We start from the raw sequence: 25312 nt of genomic DNA, 5'->3' as shown, positions 1-25312 counted from the left end.
AGACTTCGCAAGTTTGATCAAGGCTGCAGTCTCTTCTTCTCAGTTTGATATGGAAAAGCAGAAAAAACCGAGGACACGGGGATATCTTCAAAGGGAACAGTGTACTTTATAACTTCATTCACATCACCCTGGCTTCGTTGTTTCACTTTCTCAACAATAAAATGTAAACATGATTTAAGGAACTGCCTATTTTCATTTTAATATTAGCAACTTAGACAGCAGAAATGTTGAGGTGCCGTGCTGTATAAGATGAGCGTCATCTTCACTGTGTGGATATTTATAACAAAACGGAGCCGATAACAACTGCCTCCTTTCAATTTCAGTGAAAATACGAAACACAGCCTCTCTTTTGCTGAGTATCAGTTTTAAGAATCGATAATGGCCATTTTAAAAGTATAACATACAATAAGTTTATACATTATAGGAAATAAAGGCGATCAGTCAATATACAGAATGTACGTGGTTACATTAATCATTAACTTATCTTTGCGCTCAGCCAAAACACGTTACCTGAAAACAAGTAATAGATTCCAATGCCCAAAGTCAGGGAATATGTCGTTAGATAAAGACAACAAGATAAATGAAATATCCCGTTTAATAAATATAGTGAGATTAGATCCAGCGGGAGATGCTTGATGAGAAGTCCGACTAGCAGAGCTCTCATCTGGGTAGATGGGCTGAGTGTGATTAAATGTTGAATGTGATGAGTTTTCAACAATACTAAATTGAAACTTTATTTTTTTACATGGTTTAATAATTTTTTGTTATTAAAATTGAAGTTCCTGTTTCAAAGCTTACAGATAGATGGCTAATTTGTATGTCATTGACACTTTTGGCACTTTTTTGGAGTATTTTCATAAGTTTTGTTTTTTCCTGTAAATGATTCAATAAATACCGTACCGTGACATTCATACCGAGGTATTACCGTACCGTGAAATTCTGATACCGTTACATCCCTAATATATATATATATATATATATATATATATATATATATATATATATATATATATATATATATATGTATATATATATATATATATTATGTATTAATATATATATATATATATATATATATATATATATATATATATATATATATTTATTTATTTTTTTAATCATCTTTTGATGGTCATTATATTTAGGTTTAACAACAAGACTAGATTGTGTGCTAAGTGAAATACAACAGTGGAGGTGAAGATTGTCAACAAATAAGTTTTTTTTTTTTTTTTTTCAAATCCACTGGATGTTGGTTGAACATTTTAATACATATACTATAGGTTTTAATAGGCCTGTCACAATAATCCATTTATAGACTTATCGTGCCGTATACTTGGAGATGACCTTAGTAATATTTTATAAATTCACAAACAACATTAAATCCATTTTACAATGACATTTACGCTCTACATCATCTGTGCTAAATTTTAGAATTAGACATTTACCTAATAGGTAGGCCCACACGCAAATTTTGCAGATTTCCACAGATTTTTAGCCCAAAGTTGATTCTGTTTATTTACTTGTCTAAATGTTTGAAAATTTGTATTTTTGTTCAGTTTTCAAATTAATTTCTGTAATATTATTGACTAATATGAAAATGTTCATTTGATTTGACAATGCAGTTTGTAAAGTAATATTTTTTGTCTTTTAGTAGATATATTATATGAGAGACTTGCTTTTTTATTAAATAAAGTGGATCTAGATGGATTTACATTTTAAACATTAAATAAAAGTTTTTTTTTTCATATATTAAGATTTTAGTTATGATACTCCCAAAATCATTCTGTGCACAAATAGCAAAAAATAGTATGTAGAATAAAATGTTTACCTTTTTAACATCAAATTATTGAATTCAAATAACCTTAAGTATGAAAGGTATTTTAAAGTTTGTCTAATTGCATTTTTATGCTGTTATATAATCATAATCCGTGGCATAAAAGGATTTGTAAATGATAATAATATTGCTTATCACAACAATTTCTGAGACAATATATCGCACAACACGATATGATGACAGGCCTAGCTTGTGCACCCCAATAATGATCCTGGTGTCCTCTATGATTTATTAGGCGTAGTAATGCTCTGGGTCAAAACCTGCTTGCAACTACCATACATTGCTCTAAAAATAACTTCAAAGGAACCTATCAGAGTCAAGTAGACCTCAATACATTAAATATAAGACTTCTGTTTTATCTAATTTGTGAGAACTAAGCTAAAAGATCGCTTCAACATTATTATTCACTTGGGTTTTACTTGAGTGTTCCCTATTATTCTCGAGCCAGGTTTGTTCTGTCCTGTTTAATCGAGACAGACATAATAAAATGCCTGAGAGCGCTGTGGTTAACTTTTATTCACAATCGAATCAGAATGGGTTTGCTTTCAAATTCCAAGTTATGAAAACACAGGATATGGAGGAAAAAAAAGCTTTGTCTTTATTTTAGTAGTATTGCTTGTGGTGAATCCTTCATTGGAAAGGCATCTTATTCAGCTCAGCCCGTCTTTGTGCTTCACTTTCCCTTAAAAGGCAATTCATGTGGGTTCACGGGCAGGATTTTTCAGAAACAAGCTCCCATATCAAAGATCACTGTTCTGTGCAAAAGAAGACGCTCGCTGTGTCATCCGTTCAAAAGTTTATCGAACAGAAACAGAACATAGAATATGAAAAAAATTGATGTCAGCATTTAAACAACAGTTCCTTGTCTTTGTGATGCCTCAAACCTGTTATGCTTTCTGCTAGATTTTGCAAATTAAAGCAGGCCAGAGTGGTGCCCAAAAAAGAGATGTTTTCCAGACAACTGTCAAGTCTTGACCTACTACCAACACGTCCAATCTAGCACACTACCCTGCCAGATGTCAACCCAACAGTCATTGTTTTTCTTCTGCCTTCTTTCAATGTCTTCAGCCAACTATAACTACTTGCATGCCACATTCAGACACTGAGTTGCAGAATAGGTCACGCTTTCTCTGGACTCCAAAAAGTAACCTTTTTCCTCTTTTTTTTTTTCTTTTAAGTTCTGCAATTTGCCCAGGTGTTAACTTCATTTGGCATTCAATAGACTGCATGAAAATAAGAGAGAAGGAAACTTGACTTCCTTTCATTTATTTGTCTAATTTGGCTCATTCGTTGAGAAGCGAGGAAGCCGTGTACCCAAACAGTCATTATCTGTCTTTCATAAGCCGACGTTCGGTGTTTGCTTTTGGGTGATTTAACAGGAATACCATTTTCTCGCTCTTTCTCTTTGTAATTTGGCAGGCGCTCTTGAATGGTTTCCTGAAAATGCTTTGAGTGCTGTTGGTCAAATCTACCTTTTTTCTTTCATTATGTGCCAAGATAAACGTTTCATTCGTACAGAGTGTGACTTAACTGTTTTTCTTCATGTTTTTTTTCCAAAACAGGTGTTTCATAGCGTGATACGCCGCTATCCTTACCAATTTCACTGCTTTAGATCCAAAGATATCAAAGGAAGCTGGTATGTTGTTTTTTCCCCCCCTCAATGAATATTTAGATCAAAACATTGCATTCACCCTGTAAATTCATGTGGCTTTGCCTTTCCTGAAGGAGCTGTCAGAGTCAGACACTCTAAAGAGACCTACAGGTGGTATAACTTATTTACTTAATGGTCACAGACAGACTTTGAACAACATTCACCTTTCACTTCAAATTTATGCAGGTATTTCATTTTTTTGTGTGAAATAAAGTATAAAATAATAAAATAACAATTATTATTATTATTTTTTTCTTAAATGAATGGCATTAATAAGAACAATACTACTACTACTACTACTACTACTAATAATAATAATAATAATTATTGTACTCCATTAATGTAAAAATAAAATAAAATAAATGTTTTTCAAAACATAGTAAATACTACTACGGCTACTACTACCGAAGTCCTTTTAAGGCAAGTCATTTCACTTGGCGGCCATCTTTAAAATGCCTTTCGAGCAGTATGCTCGGGCATTCTGTCTGCATAGGGAAACATCAAATTTTCCAAAACTGTTTGTCAAGTTTACAATAGCATTACATATTTGAAATCACCAATAAAATGAAACAACTGTCTCATAAGTTCAGTTTCTAAAGGTCTGAATCAAACAAAGTAGGAGTATTTTAAGGTTAATTAAGCTAATGCGCATGGGCACTCAAATGAAAACCGTTCACAACACCAACCTTATTTATAGCAATTCTACACATTATCATTCTCTTAATAATGTCTAGTCAGATCTTGCTAGTCTTCTGAAGTAATTCACAACTTGATTTTGATGGCGAATCACCTCCAGAAACGAAAGCGACTCTTTGTTTACAAGTTTGTGGACGTTTGAGTAATTGAGTAATGTGATGTGCTTTTGATAGGACAGACAGTACCTTGTCCATACTAAAAACTTTTGTTTTCAAGTGCACTTGGTCCAGTTAAAAGTACAGATTTGAGGCTTTATTTGGACATATTTTGTATGTCTGTGAAGCAAGTATTTACTGAGATTCCAGTGTGTTTGTTGAACACCAAACTGTTATAAAGACCCATGTCTGGTCTAAGCTTTTCCCTGGAGAATCGTCAGTCTATAGCAATTGATAATTGGCACCTGTACTAGTAGGCGGGGCTTCATTTGCCATAATGACCTTTACACTTTTACCCATTCAAAACTACATGAGTGACATGTGTTCTATAGTCTTTGCTACTACTAATCATACACTAAAATTTGCTGTTAGTTCAAACTACTTATTTAAAATAAGCTGAAACAACACAATTTTTGAGTTTTTTTTGGGACAACTTAATTGTTGATATTCAATCCACTTACATTTGTAAAAACTAAAAAGGTAATTCCTTAATGTTGTCCCAACACAAATCGAATGTGTGGAATCTAGCAGTGTAGTCATTGTTATGAAATTGCATTCTACTGATTATTGTTGTTGTTTTTATTATTTATTTATTAATTTATTGGTACTTACTGAAAACTAAATTAGCTGAATATAATTATCTATGAAATACATTTTGGATATTACCTATATTACATCAAGACCCTTCTTAATGTGCTCTCTAAAAAATAAAAATAAATAAAAATAACAATAAATATAAAAAATTTGATTCTTTTGTTTTGTTTTAAATAGCAAAAAATATAATAAAAAATGTCCACTACATATTTCAGGTTTTCTGCAGGTTTCATCATGTCAAATTTAAGCCTTTTTAGGATCTTTTAAGTACCATTATGAATTAAATTGATGAAATTATATGGCTAAACACTAATGATTATTTCTAATGGTCTGGTTTGCCACACAAAAAAACTAAAAACTGTGAACACTATTTTTAACATATATATATATATATATATATATATATATATATATATATATATATATATATATATATATATATATATATATATACACAATATATATATGTACAAATTGATTGAGTATAACCTCTATTCAATCTAACACATTATTATTATAAATCCTTAAGTTTCATTATAAATATTGTGTCTATTCCCCGTTACTTCTGTAAAGAGTTTTTGTATAATTAAAAGATAATGTAAAGGCATATATTGCTGTTATTATTATTATTACTTGGACAGAGGAAAATTAAGACCTGTTTAAAATTGTTTAAGACATACAACATCATATTTCAGTAAATTTAAGACTTTTTAAGACCCCGCGGACACCCACATTTTTAGACAGTTACTACAGTCTCTTTGTTCAAAAAGCATACTGTCTTATCATGTACCCTTACTTCCTTTCCACAATCCTTTGCATTTTGTGGATGTGTGCACTGTCAAAGCCTATCAGTAAAGACCAGGCTTTCTGGAAGCTCTTCATAAATGCGGTCTCATAGTGACTTGCTAGACGGTTTTAGTAGCACCAGCCAAATGGTTCATCAAGTTTGACCCTGGGAATTTCTCATAAACTGCAACTCAATAAGCCGCAGGCCATGGCTGAATGTTTTACTAAGGGCTTGTGATCATAAAGCCTTCAAATACTTCAGAGTTTATATATATATATAAAATATACATATATATTTGTGTGTGTGTTTAGTTAAAGACAAGGAACAGAATTTAAACTATGAAAATAAAAGAATAAAGGTATGTTTGAAATGGTATAAATTAAGACAAATACTATAAAGTAAAAATCATTTAACAATATATTTAATATGAAAAATATTATAAAAATGTTAAATATGCCATAACCTATTTATAACTCTGTCAATCAAACTGTTACGTTGTTTAATTTTTAATCATACGAGGGAAAGGAACTAATTCAGAATCAACTGTCCTCAGAAGACTCCTTTTTTGGATTTTTTATGGATGTGTGTGTGCTCTCATATCAGACAGCTACACTCTGTCATTTGAAGCTTTGCCTTTTATTTACAACATTTTTTATAGACAACATAACATTATAACAAAAGTTCTTGAAAGCATCTGCATAAACAACACTTCATGTCATTGCTCATAAAGCACATCATGTTTATTGTCATAATTGTAAATTCTAATATTAAGCCTTGTAAAGTTCAAGCACAAAAGTGTTTTAAAAAGCACACGCTAAATTTCATATGAGACACACAGATACACTCATTTTAGTCATGCATTTGCTATGGATTCATGTTTAGTGCATACTTATCGAAATACGATAAAAAAATCTCACACTTAAAGCTTGACAGAAGTTTAGTTCAGGGGGTTACAAGATGACCTCATGCTTAAACTGTGATGTTAGCGTAATACTGTACTCAGACCCTCAGGGGAATGCCAGACACCCGATTCTCTCTCAGACTGAAAATCTTCAGAGCGAGAAAAACCGACACCTGTTTAGTCTACACAGCTGACCCAAATCTGATACAGATGCTGGACGTTAATAGCTGATGCTGCACATCTGGCCTGCTTCTCTGATCTGAGTGCTGCTGCTGAATCAGATGAGATGTGATCGGCCCAAATCCCCGTCCCATGGCAAGAGAAGACCGTCGATTGTGTATCTTAAGGGTGTAACCGGGTAAAAGCCTTAATGCTGTGTGGCCACTCAGCCTTGACTTATCATGCACATTTTGAAAAATAGTGTTGCATAGCACTCGTTCTGTGAAATAACAAACATCCAGAGTGAGTCCGGCCCGTGTTTTTATGAGTCATGCACCCAAGTATGCTGGAAAATGTTTTTTTTTTAAACTAATATATTTTTGTTTTGAACGCCCCTCATTCCAGTGGTAATATCACTTCTTAGATCTTCTTGGCAACATCTGATTAACTTCACTTTATTTTGACCTTTACTTTGAAGACTTCTAATGGGAAGTGCTGAAGAATTTTGCAAGTGGTAAACACTTTGGTGTTTATGCTCAAAACTAAATTTATTTTAACCAAAGACAACAAGAAGAGAAGCTTGCACACACAAATTCATACAAAGTGACTTTATTTAGAGACAAAAACATATGATATGTGCAGTGCAAATTGTTTGTTTTTTTGTTTACTTTATTTATAGAGCACGTTTAAAAACAGATAATGACCCAAGTGCTTTAACCAACAACCAACATACAAAATCTATACATAAACAGAATATGGAAAACAGATTAAAATGAAGGAATTGCAATCATAAGCAAGGGACCGAAGGTGATTTTTATTTAAATGAGAATTAAAACCACCAAAGGAAGACCATGACCTGATATGTAAAGGCAGACCATTTCACAGATGAGGAGCTGTGACAGAAAAGCCCCGTCACCCTTTGATAGTAATCAGGATTTGGGAACAACTAGCTGAAACTGGCTTTCCGACCTAATTGGCCTCAATGAAGTATGCCAGGGAAGAAGCTCACCGATGTAAGTAGATGCCAGACCATTCAAACCTTTAAAAACAAATAACAATAACTTGCATTGAATCCTAAATTGGACTGCGAGCCAGTGAGGGGATGTAAAACTGGTGGGATACTAGTATTTTTTTGTCCGAGTTAAAAGCCTAGCAGCTGCATTTTAAACTACAATTGAAGCCTGCGAAACTCCTGAATACAAAGAGTTGCAGTTGTTAAATCTGGACACAATAAAAACGTTGACGTGCATAGATATAACAGTTTGATTTGCACTTACATACAGTGCTGTATCAGAATAAATACACACCTGATTTGTATTTTCAGAGAAATATTAAAATAAGAGAACAGTTTCAGATACCTCAGTTGCTGTTGATAATCTGGCACCAGTTGGTGCATTTGTTAATTTTTACATTTTTCATTCATTTCGCAAAGCGATTTACAGTACAAATGAAGATAAAAGAAGGACTTCAAATCAGAGATAGACAGAATCAATACATACATTTTATGACAAGTGATGTGGTGCATATAGGGAGGACACGGAAAGTGTATTTCTCACCTGTGTGAAGTACAGTCACTATTGCACATTTTTTCCCCCGGAAACATTGATTGTTTACATGAAAGTGTCTGTTTCAAATAAATAAGGGGTGCTATTGTTGAAAAATGAAATGATTGAGTATTCATGAAATAGATTTGCCTTCAGGTGCTTAAAAGTGGCCAGACTGTTCTCATAGTTTGGAAGGTCATTTCACCAGGATGGAACATTAAAGGTGAAGGTTCTTGTGTCTGTTTGGTGTGGTACCACAAAGCAATATCTTGCATGCATGGTACATAAGTCTGAAATAGTGGGCTCAAGGTAATGGTGCAGAACTAGCAGTTCTTTTGTAGGCAAAGGAATCACTTTTCAGTTTTTACTGACTGGAAGATTCTGAGCTGTTCTAAATTGACTGCTTTAGAAAGGCCAAGTGAATAACACTGTCAACAATAGCAAGAGAAGTTGATTGTTCAATATCTGTATTTTCTAGAATATGGCCTATATTACTAACTCTGTCAACATTTTTTCTTCAGTATTTTTTTTTCTATTTGATTCATAAGCAGGTGAACCGATTTAAGTGCTATATAGAACCTACTGTATGAAGAACCTTTAATGGTTCTTCAGCGTTTTTTTGTGGGTGAGTGCTTCAGTATATAACACTGTTATGTAAATTTAGCTATATAGTAGGTGTATATACAGTAGGTCATATAGATGTAGCGTTTCCCTCATGATTACAAACTAAAAAACATAGATTTTTATTTATTTATTCATTTATTTTTATTATTTAGCACCATCTTTTATAGTCAAATTCTGGTTCACTGCCCTGTAAAAGTGATTAGTTGATTTAAGTAAGTAGTTTTATATAAAAACATTAGCAAACCTGTTGTTCTAAAATTATTAATTAAATGAACTATGTGCAAAACTGTAAAAAAAATAAAGCCATGTCAACTTAACAGTTCCAAATTACAACAGGTTTACTAACCTATTTTATTTTATTTTTTTGCAAAGTAAACACTTTTTACAGTGTGTATTTTAGGTTTATAAACCTTTGTAACCTGTGTTAAAGAGTGCTAACATGCAACAAACAAATTAAGTTGAATGTGAGATGCTATCGCTCTACTGTGTAATTGAGTACAGTAGATAATCATATATGGATGCTAATTCTGTCATTAACTCCCCCATCAGTGCTAAATGTGAGACACTGATTATAGGTTATGTTCAATTTAGTTCTTGAGGCTGCATTTTGCCTCCTAAGTAGGAATGTGGACTTTAATCGGAAAGTGGAACATTTTCTATTAATGTCAAATGATTTTAAGACGTTTAAAGGATAATAATAGGATCATTATGATGGTAGATAATAATAATGAAAGTCATTTTGTAGTTTTCCACTGCTCTTTTTTTTCTGGAATGGAAAAGTTCTAAATATATCGTGCCTCAGGAGAGTTGATCTTTCCCCTTGATGAGTAATGAAGTGTCAACACATTCAGTGAGATGTGGAAGTAAAGGGATGTTTTGGACACATTGCTTTTGACCCGAGGGTTTTGGGGGTCACTCATGTTTGGTCACAGGTGCGTTTTCTCTCTCCTAGTCAAACAAAGCTGATTAATTATATGCACATTCCCCTCAAACTCTTACTGCTGTGAGTTTAAACCCTAAAAACTACAGTTTTGAGTGGCGTCATGCCTAATAGATCAGTAAAATTATGTAAAAAACAAATTAGTTTAAAGAAAATTGCATTAAAAATAATAAAGATTTAAAATCATGTTCAGGAGGTATGCAAAATATACCCATGCCTTAAAATTAAATTTGAGCCTCTCATGCATGCATTGGAAAAACAACAACAACAACAACAACAACAACATTTGTATACATTACTTTAACATTATTAATTAAACAAAATATTTATTTATTTATTTTTTGGTCTGTCTTTCAGTCAATCAGTCTAAATAAAAAAAGATATAAATACAATAAATTAGAAATTAAATTGCAGCAAAAACAATAGCAACAATATTGATTGTTGTTGTAATAGTAGTAGTATTACTAGAAGTAGTAGTGGTAGTAATAATAATAATAATAGTAATAATAATAGTAATAGTAATAATAATAAATGAAAAAAAATCTGTTTTCATTTTTTTTAGACTGCTAAGATACTCAAATAAATAGATAAGTCATTTAAACAGCTAGGCTTTGATTATTTGTGTCGTGTGCTTTTCCAGCCAAAGCCAGGGACAAAGGGAAAGATTAATATAAATGGGTTGGATTACATGGCCTGTTTGGAATCTGCCTTTATCTGAATGTGTCTGGCAGACTCCCATTTGGACGCAGGGTCGTATTGTCTGTGTCACTGAAGGAGGTTCTGAGAGTAGCTCTGTCTGTCTGGCCATGACTCACACTACACAGTGAGCTTATACACTTTCACTAAACCCACGCCATTGGCTAGTCAGTGGACTGCAATAATCACTTCAGTCTCGACAACATCTATCATTGTGGTCTTTCTGTGGATCTTCTTTGTCTTGCTGAGAGAGCGGAAGGAATCACTAGTGATAAATCATGCAGTGAAAGTGAATATGTGTCTGTTGATGTCACAACACATCCGGCTGAGCTGTAAGCCATGATAATGTATGACGCTATGATTTAAAATCAGATTATAAAACCATCTGAGGGGCTCATGAGTTTTCCCCTCCAGCACAATGTAAGTCATTTATATAAGAGTTAAGGAAAAGTTTTAAAATTTAAAAAAAGTGAATTCAGAAAATTAATAAATGTTAATAGTATATAAATAACATTACTATTGCCTTTCCTTCAGTTATTTTATTAATTCCCAATGAAATATGCCTTGAACATGATAAAAACAATGTAATTTACGCAATGTAATTTACATTTTACTAGTTAAACATTTATACTTTCTAGTATTTTGGTATTTTTAGAGGAAACCATTCTGAGATGGTGTTATTTTTTTCAGCAAGGTAGCTACATTATATTATTACTTAATATTCATTCATTAATTTTCTTTCAGCTTAGTCCATTTATTCATCAGGGGTCGCCACAGCGGAATGAACTTATCCAGCATATGTTTTACACAGTGCATGCCCTTCCAGCTGCTACCCTGTACTGGGAAACACCCATACACACTCATTCACACACATACACTCCAACCAATTTAGTTTATTCAGTTTATCTACAACGCATGTCTTTGGACTGTGGGGGAAACCAAAGCACCTGGAGGAAACCCACGTGAACACGCAAACTCCACACAGAAGTGCCAACTGACCCAGTCGGAACTCGAACCAGCGGCCTTCTTTCTGTGAGGTGACAGTGCTAACCACTGAGCCACTGTGTCGCCCTTATTACTTATTATAACTAAATTATAGCAGTTAGCAAAATGCTAATTAAGGAAAGGATTGTTCTATTCATGGTTCCACCTAATTAATGCTAGCAAACAGAAAACATGCTAGCAAAAGCCCTAGTGTCATAGCCATGCAAAATCTGAACATTCCATTAATGTTATTTCATGATAGCAACATGCTGCTCCATGTTAGGATTATGTTAACAGTCCCTAACATGCTAATTTGTATTAGAACATTAGCTAGTGTGTTGGTCATGTGTTAACTTGTTAACCTTTTTTTTTGTTAATTCATGCTAGAAACATGTCAAGCATACAAATTTGTAATCTGTTGCTAGCAACATATTTAACGTGTTAGAAGCTAACAGCATGCTAGTGCTAACATGTGTAATTGAATATGTAACTGAACTGTTTCTATAAGCAGTACTAATATGGACCTACTGAATGATTTAGATGCATGTTATCTCTAATCCGCACACGTTTTCAAACTTTACTACAATGTTTTAGTTGAACCAAATTTCTGTGTAGCTACTCAACAACAATACAATGTACTTGTTTATTGTTGTTGCTAATGCAAGCTAACAGGCTAACTAACAAAAACATTTTGTTAAAATAGTATAAATGTTAGAATGTCTAATACATGCTAGAAATTTGTTATTGATTGTAGAAACAGCTAAAATATTGTAAGTGCACAGCTGATGTTATAACACCTCCTGTAAACAAGACTAATATGACTCAAAAGCAACTTATGAACAAATATCTCAGGGCCTCATGATGGAATTTTTCCCTCTAGCAACATTTAACCTATGACTTCTAGGTGAGAGCTTTGCAAAATGTATGTGTATTGGGAGCTTGTGTAAAGCAGGCCTGTTTCTATTTAAGTTCAATCAAAGTGGCTGTGTACTTGCGTGCCTACAGTATATGTGTAATGGTGCTAAAAGCCTGAGATTTACATTCTGGAAATAGCATGAATGACGTGAAAGTTTGAGGCTAGACACAGTCTGTCCTGTTCTACATAGCTGGTGGCAGCTGGTTCAGCAGATTTGGTATTGATAGGGAATCATTTTGAGAAACTTATCAGTTAATAAGTACACACATAATATGAGATGATTGATTTTTTTAATTACTGCTTGTTCTCTTGGGTAATATTGCCTTTGTATTCTAGAAGGGGAGTTGACATGTTGATTTGTCTGTAATGTTAGGTTTGGTTGGTGGTGTGGACAGATTTACAAAGAGTTGAATATGTGTTTGCTGTGCATTGACTTGACTATGTGGTTGTGTGTTGCAGGGGGTCCTGTAGATCCAGACTGGTCAGGATCCAAACTAAAGGTCTATTCACTGCCTCCTGCCCCAGAATTCCCTTGGTAATTCCAACACCTTCTGCGATTGAACTCTTAGGCAAGTTTTATGTTTTTTTTTTTTTTTTTGGGAATAAAAAATAAGATGCAATGTTTTCTTATGGTTTTCCTGGTCAGTTTCAGAATTTACATGTTGTTCACATGCAGCCTTGTATTGTAATTGCTGCATATGCTGTCAAATACATAAAAATGTCAATCCTTGTCAAAATTATTAGGGTTGTAAATTAGTTTAATAATGTCTTTTAATTAGCCGAATTTTTTTTTTTTATTCAAGATTTGATCAGTATTAAAAAAACTCTAAATATCAATATTATACTTAGAACAATATTAGGAACCATTTATTAAAATGTGCAGTAAACAACATCATGAACTATAAATATCTTTAAAGGGCAGCTATGATGAAAATCATCTTTTTCAAGCTGTTTGGACAGAACTGTGTGTAGGTATAGTTTGTCCACTGTCATATTGGGGTGATATAAAGACAATAAGTCTCTTTTGAAGTTTCCTGACGTTAAAATAGGATCCAAATACCTCCTATTTTGAGGCCCACCGCAACGTGACATTGGAGTGCGGTTTCCCCACCTACTGAATTGATTGACAGCCGCGTATTAACATGTCTCCGTAGTAACGCATATAATCAACAAGACAGGACGTGTGCAAAGCAACAGCGATTAAAAGAACTGTTCAGCTCGCTGTGATCATCAGTGATCATCAAATGTGATCAAGAATAAGTTTTACAAATCGTCACCTTGGAATATTAATGTTTTATCTTCGCTCTGAATGATTTTGAGATATTGAGCTCCAAAGTTTTTGCTTTCTCTAGCAAACAGTATGTGTGTAACATTTTTGTTTTTAAATGAAAAGACTTACAATGTAAATAATTACTAAAAAAACATCCCACAATGTAAATAAGTTGTCAATTAATAAGACTATGTCAATAACTCAGTTTTGTCAAAAATGTCAGATAGAACCTTGTAATTCTAAGGTGACAAAGTTTAAAATGTTTTTAAAACAGTGCATGTTTGTAATGAATTACAGCGATTTTACCATCCTTACTTCATCAGCACAGCTGCATATCAGCACAATAATAAAAGAAGATGCTACAATCCCGGTTTATAAATCAGGTTTATTTTGTACAGTAACATAACAAATATCCATACAGTACTGGATATTTGCCATGCAAAAGCAATACAAAGTTAAACGTGCGAATTGTGTGTGTGTGTGTGTGTGGGTGTGTGTGTGTGTGTGTGTGTGTGTGTGTCTGCTGTGTGTGTGTGTCTGCTGTGTGTGTGCATGAACTTTGAAAGGACATTGTGTATGACTAATCATTGCAGAAAGGCTGGAATTTACTCCACAGCAAATACATCAAACAATCATTGTTAAAGTTCTTACTGTAGTATTTCTCACAAATGTTTATGTCTGTTACTGTGCTGGTTATCTGACTCAGCTAAGGCAGAGACACTCTAACAGGCATGTCGAAATGGTAGGCAGTAGGGTTGGGCATCTAAGCTATAATGCCGATCCGATACGTATCTCGATACAAAGAATACGATCCGATATATTAGCGATACATTTGTGACATATTGCGATGCAACACGATACGATTCATACCCATATCACGATACGATGCGATATTTCAGCACTAACTAATTAGATCAAGTTTATGAGATTATGTGAAAGAGGATGCTGTGCCATTGAATGAGTTTGATTATTTATAAACCAAGCAAAACCAAGACTTTTTTTACAAACTGGCTTTTCTCTCAGAGCCAGAGTGTCAGTTTACAGTAGAGGGCCATTTTAGAACATATAGCACATATTATTTAAGTATTTTCAAGATAAACAGAATGTATAAGTGCAATATATATTATAAATGTATATATTTGCACTCTTTCAACATAAATAAATTTAGCATTGCACAACAAGAATTGTGATTTAACTTTTCAACTATGAAAACAAGTTTTACAAAGATATATTTTGCCACTGATTATTCAAAACTTAAGGTTGTGAACTAGCAGTGTTATGCTGCTCTGAAACATCACTGTCACTGTAAACAACAGGCTAATAAAAATATAACAAACCAGCAATCTTCTTGCTGTGAGGTGGTCAAACTACCCACTGTGCCACCGTGACACCCAATTATTTTTATCATTATTATTATTAATATTATTATTATTATTAAATAAAAATTAACAGGAGGAGGTGTTTAAAACTTTCGTTCTCCGTGACACTAGGCTGAATATCTTTGCAGATGAACAATGCAATAGCATTTGTTATTGGCGTAGAGCGAGAGAACTGTTGCACATGGAAAAAAAACTTGCAATGCTTTTCTCACCACTTTTGGAGCTGGTTGAAGCAGTGCGAAAGCCGGGGATGCAAAAACACTGGAAGATGCTTTCACAACAACACCGTGGCGCCGCTTCAAGTAAGATATCAGATTAGTCGTACTGCCCGCGTATTTTACAGATGCGCGGCACATTTTGCAGATTGCATCTGTCCTGTCATGTCGTCCATCCTTAAATCCATAATGTTGCTTGCCATACTTTAGATTTAAAACTCAGTGGGGAATAAAATGTTTGTTTTGCTTCTCGCACTTTCTGAGGGCGCACCACTAGCTTCATCCGCACACCTGATACACTGAGTTGTAGTGTGAGTGTACACATCCGCAAATCCGTTGCTAAGGCTTACTTTATGTAGGTCGATTAAATTATGCGCCAAAAACAGGTTGACAACACTTGTTAATAAATAAAAAATACATTCTATATTAAAAATATAAGCTGTATCTCGGAAAAACCGATGCATCTCGCAAAAACCGATGCATCTCGATTTGCTTCCAAAATTTCATTCATCCTCTGCTGCTCAACCGATGCACTCGCATCGTGCACGCGCATGACCGCGTATCGATACATATCGGTTAATCTTCCCATCCCTAGTAGGCAGGGATAACCAGCAATAAAGGCACATGCAACAAAAACAGCTACATTGTGTTTAGAGCAGAAAATTACAAACTTCTGAAAGGTATAGTGAATAATCTGATGGGTTTTTTTTTTAGCTAAAACTTTACAGACACATTTTGGAGACCAGAAGACTTATCTTAAATCTAAAATGATTACTGGGACTATAGCTAAAATAAAAATAAGACCAAAAACAAAATGTACGTAACACAATAAAGTAAAAAGTAAACTAAATTAGTCAAACAAAACATTTAAAATGAAGGTTAATTTCAAATATTGATAGATATCATAGTAGAAATAACAGCCTATTATTTTTTTTGCCTAAAAATATTTCACAATTTTACCAGTTTATGTTTGTAACATAATAAAATGTAAAGTGACACAGGCTTATTATTTATTTGATGAGGTGTAATTGTCTAATTGACTTCTACAGTACAAATACACAGTCATACCTTTAAGTCTTCAACTTAATTTAAACATCTCATTGCCGTTCTGAATCCATCACACAACCTTCTATACAGAACACATTCATTGATTAGCCCACAGTCAATCTTTATCAGCCCATTTGTTTTTGACATGTGACCGGGACAGGGGGTTTTACACATTCTCATGTTTGGTCCTGATGACGTCTGAAGTGATGTCTGAATGTTGAATACGTGTTTGCTCTACACTCATTCTCACAGCTCCCTGTTGACTTCTCTCACCATAAACTCACACTCACACAGTCCTCCATCCTCAGGCCAGACTCGCAAAGAATCCCCAGTACAGACAGAGACTGAGAGCGAACAGTCATAAAAGACTTAACCCGGCTTTCCGATACAAATACAAATCATGCTCTTAACTTACGTTGTACATTACTTAATGATGAAGCAATGCTCGTTTCCTAAGCCAGCATTGTAGATCACCTGGTTTTACAGTAGTAACTTTTATTCACGCAATCTGTAGTCCAAGCCCAGGTTAAGGTCCATGCTGTAGCGTCTGCTGATGTTTAGACATGTCTGGAATCCCAAAATCCTTTCCATCCCACTCTGTCTGGTACCTCAGGTCTGTGTTATTGGGCCGTGGCCTTCGCTCCTGTCAAAGGGAAGCAGAGGAACCGGTCGGTGAGAGCTGGCAATGTGTCAGACGGCACTGTTTCCAGCTGCTGTTGCTGAAGAAAAACGAGACTCTGGAAATAAAACCAGACAGACCCAAGTGCCTTAATAACTCACAGCAGGGCCTACTAGGGGGAAAAAAATAACACTTATATATAGAATGGAGATGGAGACTGAGGCAAGGCCTGATAGCAAATTATATAAAGGAAAATAACAAGCGGTGGTTATGTTTCGGAATTTGAAGACACATTTTGTAAGGTCTTGGTTGTTGCAGCTTTTTAATTTTACTAGCCAGCAAATTAATCTGAACATTTGTCATGATGTAAAGACAATAATGTCATGGTTTGATTGACAGGTCAAATTAAAACAAAACGCAAAAGAACGAAACTTTGGCACTTTGCTGTGCTAGCTGCTTCTAATTTGTTCAGGTACAATTTTTCTATAAATTTCATGCAAAATTTTACAAATCTGGTATGTTGACACACTACCATTTTTAACAAAAATGGTTTTGGCATATCATGCATGATCGTTTTGTAGCCTGAAAGAGCTAATTCTTAAAATGCATTTCAAAGTTTATGAAAATGGGGCCTGAGAATGCAGTTTGCTGGACTAGAAAATGCAAACTTTTGAAAACGAGTTTTGAAAAGTATACGGTTATCATCTCTTTTTTTTTTTTTTTTTTTTAAATCAGTAACGTCTAATAAATCCAAATGACATTTTCTGTCTATAAGAATCATATTGATTCATATATGTGGTAGTATTTTGGAAATTAAATGAACAACATGTGGAGCTTCATGCTTTGTGTTTGAAAATAAAATAACACCTACACTACTCCTTATCCTAAACAATAGACCATTTCTGTGTGGTGATGCAATTGGCCCATGAACAGTTCCTGCGTTTTACTGAACTATTTTAATAACTGTAACTAGAGGCAATTAAGTCATATCTCAACATTAAAACAACTGTCATAATTTATCAATATGTGGACCTTTTTATGATTCTCAGGAGCTATGGAAATTAAAAATGTAAAACAGGAAATACGTTAGGACCATTGTTGTTTACATCCCTCAAAATAGTCTATAGGTAACAAAAAAAAGTGTCTTGAAAAAGCTTTAGTTAAAAGCAACCATGTCATTTTGCCTTATTTTTGCACAGCTTTGAGGTTTTTTTGTCGGATCATGTTTCACTGAACTCATGCCTAAGTGCTCCACATCACAAGATCAAAGCCCTTAAAAATGAATGTGGGGCTATCAAGAATCAGAAAGGACATAAAAACAAATAAATGTTTCATAAAATGAGTTTTACTACTTGTCTGCTGTATAAATCTTCTGAAGAAAAAGACCATATCACAGTTTAATGAGTTAAACTTCAGAGAATCAAATACAGTTTATTAACAAATATTTCAGACAGTATTTAAGAACTGAATCAGCTGATTTAGTAATAAAATCTGACTCAACTTCAGAAATCTCACATCACTGTTTCTTACACAGTGGTGTAAAGTAGCAAATTACAAATACTCCAATTACTGTAATTGAGTAGTTTTTTTTTCAGAAATTGCAATTTACTAAGTTTTAAAAGTGTGTATTTTGCCTTGAGTACGATTTTAGTCCTTTATCAGTAATTTTACTCCACTATTTTCCTGTCTAATCAAATCACGAGTAGAATTTAAATCACATCATACTGAACAACCTCAAGACATGGATGCTTTATAAATGCAGCTAACCGTCTGAAAGCATTAAATGTGTCCAAGAAGAGACTGTTTAAACTGCATGTAACTGATGAGAACATGACGATGCCTGCTGTATGATGACTGAAGTCACCAAATGGCCTTTATCAATCAATAAATGCACTACAAAATGTTACGTTTACACACACATGCACAAATTGCATATTAGCTTTTCCCAGTTTATTACTCACTACTCTTTAGTACTTTTGAAAGGGCTACGTTTTACTCATACTTTGTGTAGTATTTACAAAAGATACTTGTACTCCACTTGAACTACATTTTTGGGCTAGTAATGATACTTTTACTTGAGTATGATTTTTTTTTTATTCTTTCCACCACTGTTCTTACCTGAACTCACCAAGGAGAACTTAAGCAAATTCTCTTTGTTACTCAAATGATATTTGATTTAAGGATCCTTAAAATGAAGTACATCATGCAGTTCTTTATAATTATTTTGGAGCTCAGATTTTTATTATATTGAAAAGGTTTTTAAAATAAAATGCCACTAAAGAAAGTCATACAGATCTGTAATAATAACATAAGAGTGCATACATTTAGCAGCTCTCAAACTATTGTAAAAAAGAGGAATGCATGATATATTGAATGTCTTAAACTCTACTGTGAAAAATACATTCACGCCATCAGGGCCTTCAGAAAGATTGTGTGTTTACATGAGTGAGAAAGAGCAGACATATCTTGGATGTAGTCTGTGAGGTTTGCATGACCTGTTTGGGTGTCAGTAGTAGAGTTTTGCCCGCGCTCCGGCACGATATGTTTGTGCAGGTGTGGGACGGCCCATAGGAGGAATTTCCTGCCTTATGGGAAGCTCAGCGCTGTGTGCCGTATGGCTAGACTGCTTTAACGACCCAGCACTTCTCACACAGGCCTCACTGAGCTCCTCCACACCGTTCACTCAACACTTCCTCACCTCCAGCACAGGTTAAAGGTCGCAGATGAAACTTTTAGACTGCCTCTGTGATCTGTAAACACCTGACCCAATCATTCACACACTCTCTCTCACACAAGGATCGCTTATAAAGCAAACATACTCAGGAATGACGAGTAGAAATACACATTATTGTTTATATTCATTATTTACTGTATCTGTTTGCCTGTTATTATCTCTCTCTCTCTGTCATTCAGTCTGCTCAGTTTGTCTGATTAACATTTTGCCTGTTTTTTTTTATCTGTTCTTTAATTTGTACTGTATAACATTCAGTTTAACTGTCTGTCTGGTTTCTTTCTGTCAGTGTTGTTTAGTTTGTATGTTTAATATTCTGTCTGTACTGTTTTGTCTGTTGTTTTGTATGATTTTCTGTCTGTTTAATTTATTTTTACTGAATAACATTCTGTCTAACTGTACTTTGTCTGTCAGTTGTCTTGTTGTTTCATCTGTACCCATCTCTGCCTTTCGGTCTGTGAGCTCTTTGGTTTTTATGTTTAAAATTCTGTCTGTACTGCTTTGTTTTTGTCTATTGTTCATATTGTTTGTATAACATTCTACCTGTTACCTTGTCTGTCGGTTGTTCTGTTGTTTAATCTATATCAGTGAGTCTTTGCCTTTCTGTTTATGTGTTGTTTATTTTCCCTGTTTAACATTCTGTCTATATTGTTTTGTCTCGTTCTGTCTGTTTTTTTTTTTCTCTTGTTCAATTTGTTTGTATCCCATTCTGTCTAAAATGCTGTCTGTTATTTAGTCTGTCTGTTGTCCAGTATTGTTTCATCCGTCTCATTTTCTCTTCGTGATTCATTCTATCTGACTATAATTTTGCCATTCTTCAAGTCTTTCATTTTGTCTTTCATCCTGTTTGCTTTTCTGTCTGTGTGTCCAATTTTTTGGTGATTGTTGTCTTTCTGTCTGGTCTATCTGTCTTTCACTTTGTTTTTCTACTGTTTTGTCTGTTGTCCTTTGTTTTTCTGCCTGTCTATCTGTTTTGTTTTTCTGTTGGTGTCTGTTTTGTGATCTGTCAGTCATTCTCTCAGTCTTATTCTCTTTTGTTCTGTTCTTTTGTCTTTGTTTTACATCCTCTCTGTAGTTTAGATTTTTTTTATTTGTCTGTCTAATGTTCTTTGTTTTAGTCTGTCTGTCTAACCTTCTATCTCTCTCTTTAAAAAATTCTGTCTGTCGTTCTGTCTCTGTCTATCATTCTGTCGGTCACTCAAGCTGTCTGCCTGTTTTATCTATTTAATGCTCTGCTCTGTCTATCTCTTATTGTAAATATCATCGATTTAACCCTTAATTCTTACTATAAACTTTAAAAATCTATTTTTATATGTCTTGTTAAAGAATGCTTTAGCTGTAGCAGTATAGTATCTGTAGAAATGATGATGTTGAATTGTCTGATTGTCAGTAACCTATTACACGCATTATTCATTCATTTTCTTTTCGGCTTAGTCCCTTTATTAATCCGGGGTCGCCACATCGGAATGAACCGCCAACTTATCCGGCATATGTTTTACGCAGCAGATGCCCTTCCAGCTGCAACCCGTCTCTGGAAAACATCTATACACACTTATTTACACTCATACACTACGGACAATTTAGCCTACCCAATTCACCTGTACTGCATGTCTTTGGACTAGGGATGCTCAAAATAATCGATTAACCGTTAACCGAAAGGGTGCGTTTGTGACCGATTAATGCTATCAGTTAAACGATTAAAATTATTATTTTATATATTTTTAGTTTGGCTGCATAAGGGGCCGATTGAATGCGCCTTTGCGTTAAGAGGGGCATCTTTTGCACGCGGCTCATCCCAGAGCAGCAGTTTGTGTTGTCAAGACAACTACAGAGAACTTTTAAAGAGCATGGTTTCCGCTACATTCATTCTTCCATGGCGGGGAACAAAATGCATCCCGCCACGGCTACATTACCCTTTCAAAACATTCAGTTGTTGTTGTTGATGTTTTTAATAGCGGATTATAATCGCATCAAAACGTATTAAAAGGTAAGTGGATTATAACAGCGCAAACTTTTTTTGTAACCGTATAGTGCTGTGCGCTATTGTTTAATCCTTTGGGGTTACGTGCTGACTGACTGACTGACAGGTGCGCGATGCGTGAGGTCAGCAAACACGCAGAAGCTTTTAGTTAAGATGAACACAGTTTCTATAGTTATACTTTATTTATAGATAAAGTATGACTCTGCATATAATCATGCTGGAGATTATAGCCGTTTCGCTTTACTTCAGGACGCATTATTGCCGCTCTGAAGGTCTAATTGCTGTTTTAAGTTATCCAGAGCTGTATGAATGTACAAATCTTGAATATCATAATATTATTAAATATTACAATTGTAAAAACACAGACAGCAACACTTTTGCACAATCGATACCCAGCTGATTCAGTTGTTTCATAAGAGGACCGCGCTTCTTCTCTTCTTTTACCTTGTCAACATAAAGGCAGTGAGGTGCGCCTCTCGTTTTTGGAATGAAAAAAGCACGTTAGCTGTGGTCGGCCACTTGTTCAACTGCAAGACATACTTAACTTGCGAGACGATAACATATAACCCATGCCTACAGACACATTTGCCAAAGAAGTAAAATGGAAGAAGAATATTGCTTGAAACAGACGTGTTGATGCCAAAAAAAGCACTGATGTTGACCTGGATCTGCATCATAAACGCAACAAATAGGCTTTACCTTTTATTTTACAGCTTATAAAGCATGTATGCACATTAATGCAATATCATATTTAAACAACAAAACTGTTTACAAAAAGTCAACATTTGCGCGCGCGTTGTTGTCTTTTCATCACGCAGCGCGCACTTGAACCGCGATGGAGAGAAAGGAAACCATATAGCAAGACATAATCTTTAAAATAATGATTTCTATTAAAAATGTAAAAAGGTTTTGTGATTATAATAAAAACAGCGGGGCATTAAATAAATGCATATTTTCCGTGGAGCGAGCGATTTAAGGAAGTCTGCTATTTTATTTGACGGAAGACAAAAATATGATTGGGAAAAAAACAGCCTATGCCGGTTATTAAAAATAATCAGTCAGTGTTTTCGATTTGTATTATAAATTAATTATTTAAGTGGAAAATAATTTAGGGCAGACCTATTTATCTTATTTATTTTATTTAGTTTATTCTGTTCTTCTGTGCTAAACACTGCAGGTGCGTGAAAATGCTCTGTTGTATTGTTCTATTATTAATATGCTAGCATATAAAAAGAAATCAGTATTTTAAAATGCAATATTTAATGTGTCAAACACAAAATAGACACGTCAATTTGTTTAATATAAAATTAATAGTAATCTGATCAGTTAACCGTTAATAACCGATTAATGAGCGGCGGTTGTCGGTTAGCAAAATTAACCGAAATGAGCATCCCTACTTTGGACTGTGGGGGAAACTGGAGTACCAGGAGGAAACCCCCGCAGACACGGTGAGAAAATGCAAACTCCACACATAAACGCAAACTGACTCATCGGAGGCTCAAACCAGCACCCTTCTTGCTGTGAGCCGACAGCACTACCTACTGTTTCACCATGTCGCCCTTACACACATTATTATACATTATATTATTATATACATTATATACATTCCCATTGATTACCTATTCTACTTAAATTCAGAGCCACTTTACAGTTCCTCACTATTTTGCTACCTCAAATGCTTGAAAATTTCTTTTTATTTTAAATTCTAAAGTATGTAGAAAAGGCATGGAAAAAGTGTTTTGAAATGACTGCACAGCTGTCTCGGAGACAGTTGAGGGCAAGAATGGAAGAGGAAAGAGGTATCTCTGCAGGGGAGGTCGAAACGGACTAATAAAAATAAAGAAGAGATTCCTCAGTCAGTCAGCTGAATCTAAACAGAGCTATTTTTAAAGTTCCAAGTCCCAGAGGCATCAGCTGTCTATGAATGAACAGTTCCTGCTCACAACCGTTACATCACTAACCTGACCCGAAACCATCGGCCCACACAGGGGATGCACAACAGATGTCTACTTCTGTCTGCGGCGGTGAGCGCATGTGCATGTGCTGCACCGTCTGTTTCGGTAGCCCACAGCAAAATCACCCTCCAGTGATTAATGTATCTCTGCTGGTGGTTAGTAGGTTGCATACGAAACAGCAGGCCAGGCTTTTTTACACATGAGTGACTGAATAAATGATCCACTGGTTTCATCGTGAAACCACTTTGGGTTAAAATGATACATCCTAACATTGCTTTCGGAAGTGCTAATGCCTTTTGCGTATGTGCAATTGCGTCAGTTGGTCACTTACCTAATAGCAGTATGTGTCTTAGTATGAATGCAAACCCGTATGTGGTACAGTATGATGACGCAGGAGGAAAGATCGAAAGTGAGCATGAGTGATGTGCACTATGTGTCTGTATCAATAAAATAAATGATTGACTAATGCATTGCACTATACATTTAGATACTTATTTGTCTTATGTGCTTTTCACACTGTGCTTAACCCTGGATATATTTTAAGTAAAATGTTTGAAAAGGTGCCTTCTGGAGCAATTTGATAATATTTATCTTTAATTAAACTAAAAGATTGTATATGAATGTTTTCAGTGTTGTTGCTAATTATATGTTTTTTGTTTTTTACAATGTATGTTTGTTAAGAAACTGATATGATTATTTGATTATAAATTGTATATATAGTGTATGATTTTGCCATGAATATAGCCAATGCTGCCGATATGACATTAAAACCTAAATAAATAAACTTAACCCAGGGTTATTGTCATTTTGAACATGCCAGGATAAAGACACGTTTCACACATGTAAATTGAAAGCGGTGTTGGCAACACATAAGTTTGTTCAGTGTGAAACTGAAAATCAGATGCTTGGTAACAGGGACAGCCAATAAAAAATGGAGCAGCGAGTTTACATCACACCACAAAGTGCACATGTTGTAAACAGCAGCTGGTAATGTTAAATGTGTCATTTATTTTATTATTTTATTATTTTACCATAGTTCAACCGCCTATAGTTTGGAAGGAGTTGGCTGCAGTTATTTGTCAAAATATATTTTAAAGGTATATTTAAAATATTTTTTTGATTTAAAGCAATTGTTTTTTATATTAAAAATGACACTGAAGTCATTACGTTACTTCAGTGTCTCAGAGTCATTCAAAAATTATTTTAAATGCTAGATTAATGCACAATAAATTTTTTATTACAGCAGTTTTGCAAACACGTTTTATACCATTTCAAATATATTTTTTGTGCATGCTGTAAGTCCACATACATTGTTTACACATTATTTACATGGGCTAGATTTTGCAGCTGGACATTGCTTTACAATACCTTTAATGGGTGAACATTAGCCTGTAGGGGAGTGTCTTTTGTCTCTCCAGGTGTGAATTATTCATGACTATTGTGACTCCCATACAATATTCTGACCCAAAACTGACTTTACAAAATGTAAATCATTGTAACGTTTTCTTTGAATGAGCGAACAGAATAATTTTCACATAATTGTGAAGTAAATATTGTAGCCTACAAAACTAGTTACTCAAGTGTTAATCTGGTTCATTCAGTGTGGTTTTTTGAACTTTATTTAGTCTACTTTT

The 25312-nt window shown here is 34.4% G+C and overlaps 1 long non-coding RNA gene across 1 annotated transcript in view; it reads left to right on the top strand.

Moving 5' to 3' along the window:
• Positions 1-17981, top strand: part of LOC141379240 (uncharacterized) — a 32814-nt gene extending 14833 nt beyond the window's left edge. Inside the window, exons 2-4 of the long non-coding RNA XR_015518418.1 lie at positions 12941-13615; positions 14091-14500; positions 15948-17981. This is a non-coding gene — a long non-coding RNA (uncharacterized LOC141379240). The remainder of the gene's footprint in view (positions 1-12940; positions 13616-14090; positions 14501-15947) is intronic.
• Positions 17982-25312: the final 7331 nt, after the last annotated feature.

The sequence above is a fragment of the Danio rerio genome, chromosome 20, assembly GCF_052040795.2.
Source record: "Danio rerio strain M-AB ecotype USA chromosome 20, GRCz13ab, whole genome shotgun sequence".
Lineage (NCBI taxonomy): Eukaryota > Metazoa > Chordata > Actinopteri > Cypriniformes > Danionidae > Danio > Danio rerio.
The sequence above is the reverse complement of the archived record's forward strand: the minus strand, read 5'-3'. Positions and strand labels throughout refer to the sequence as shown.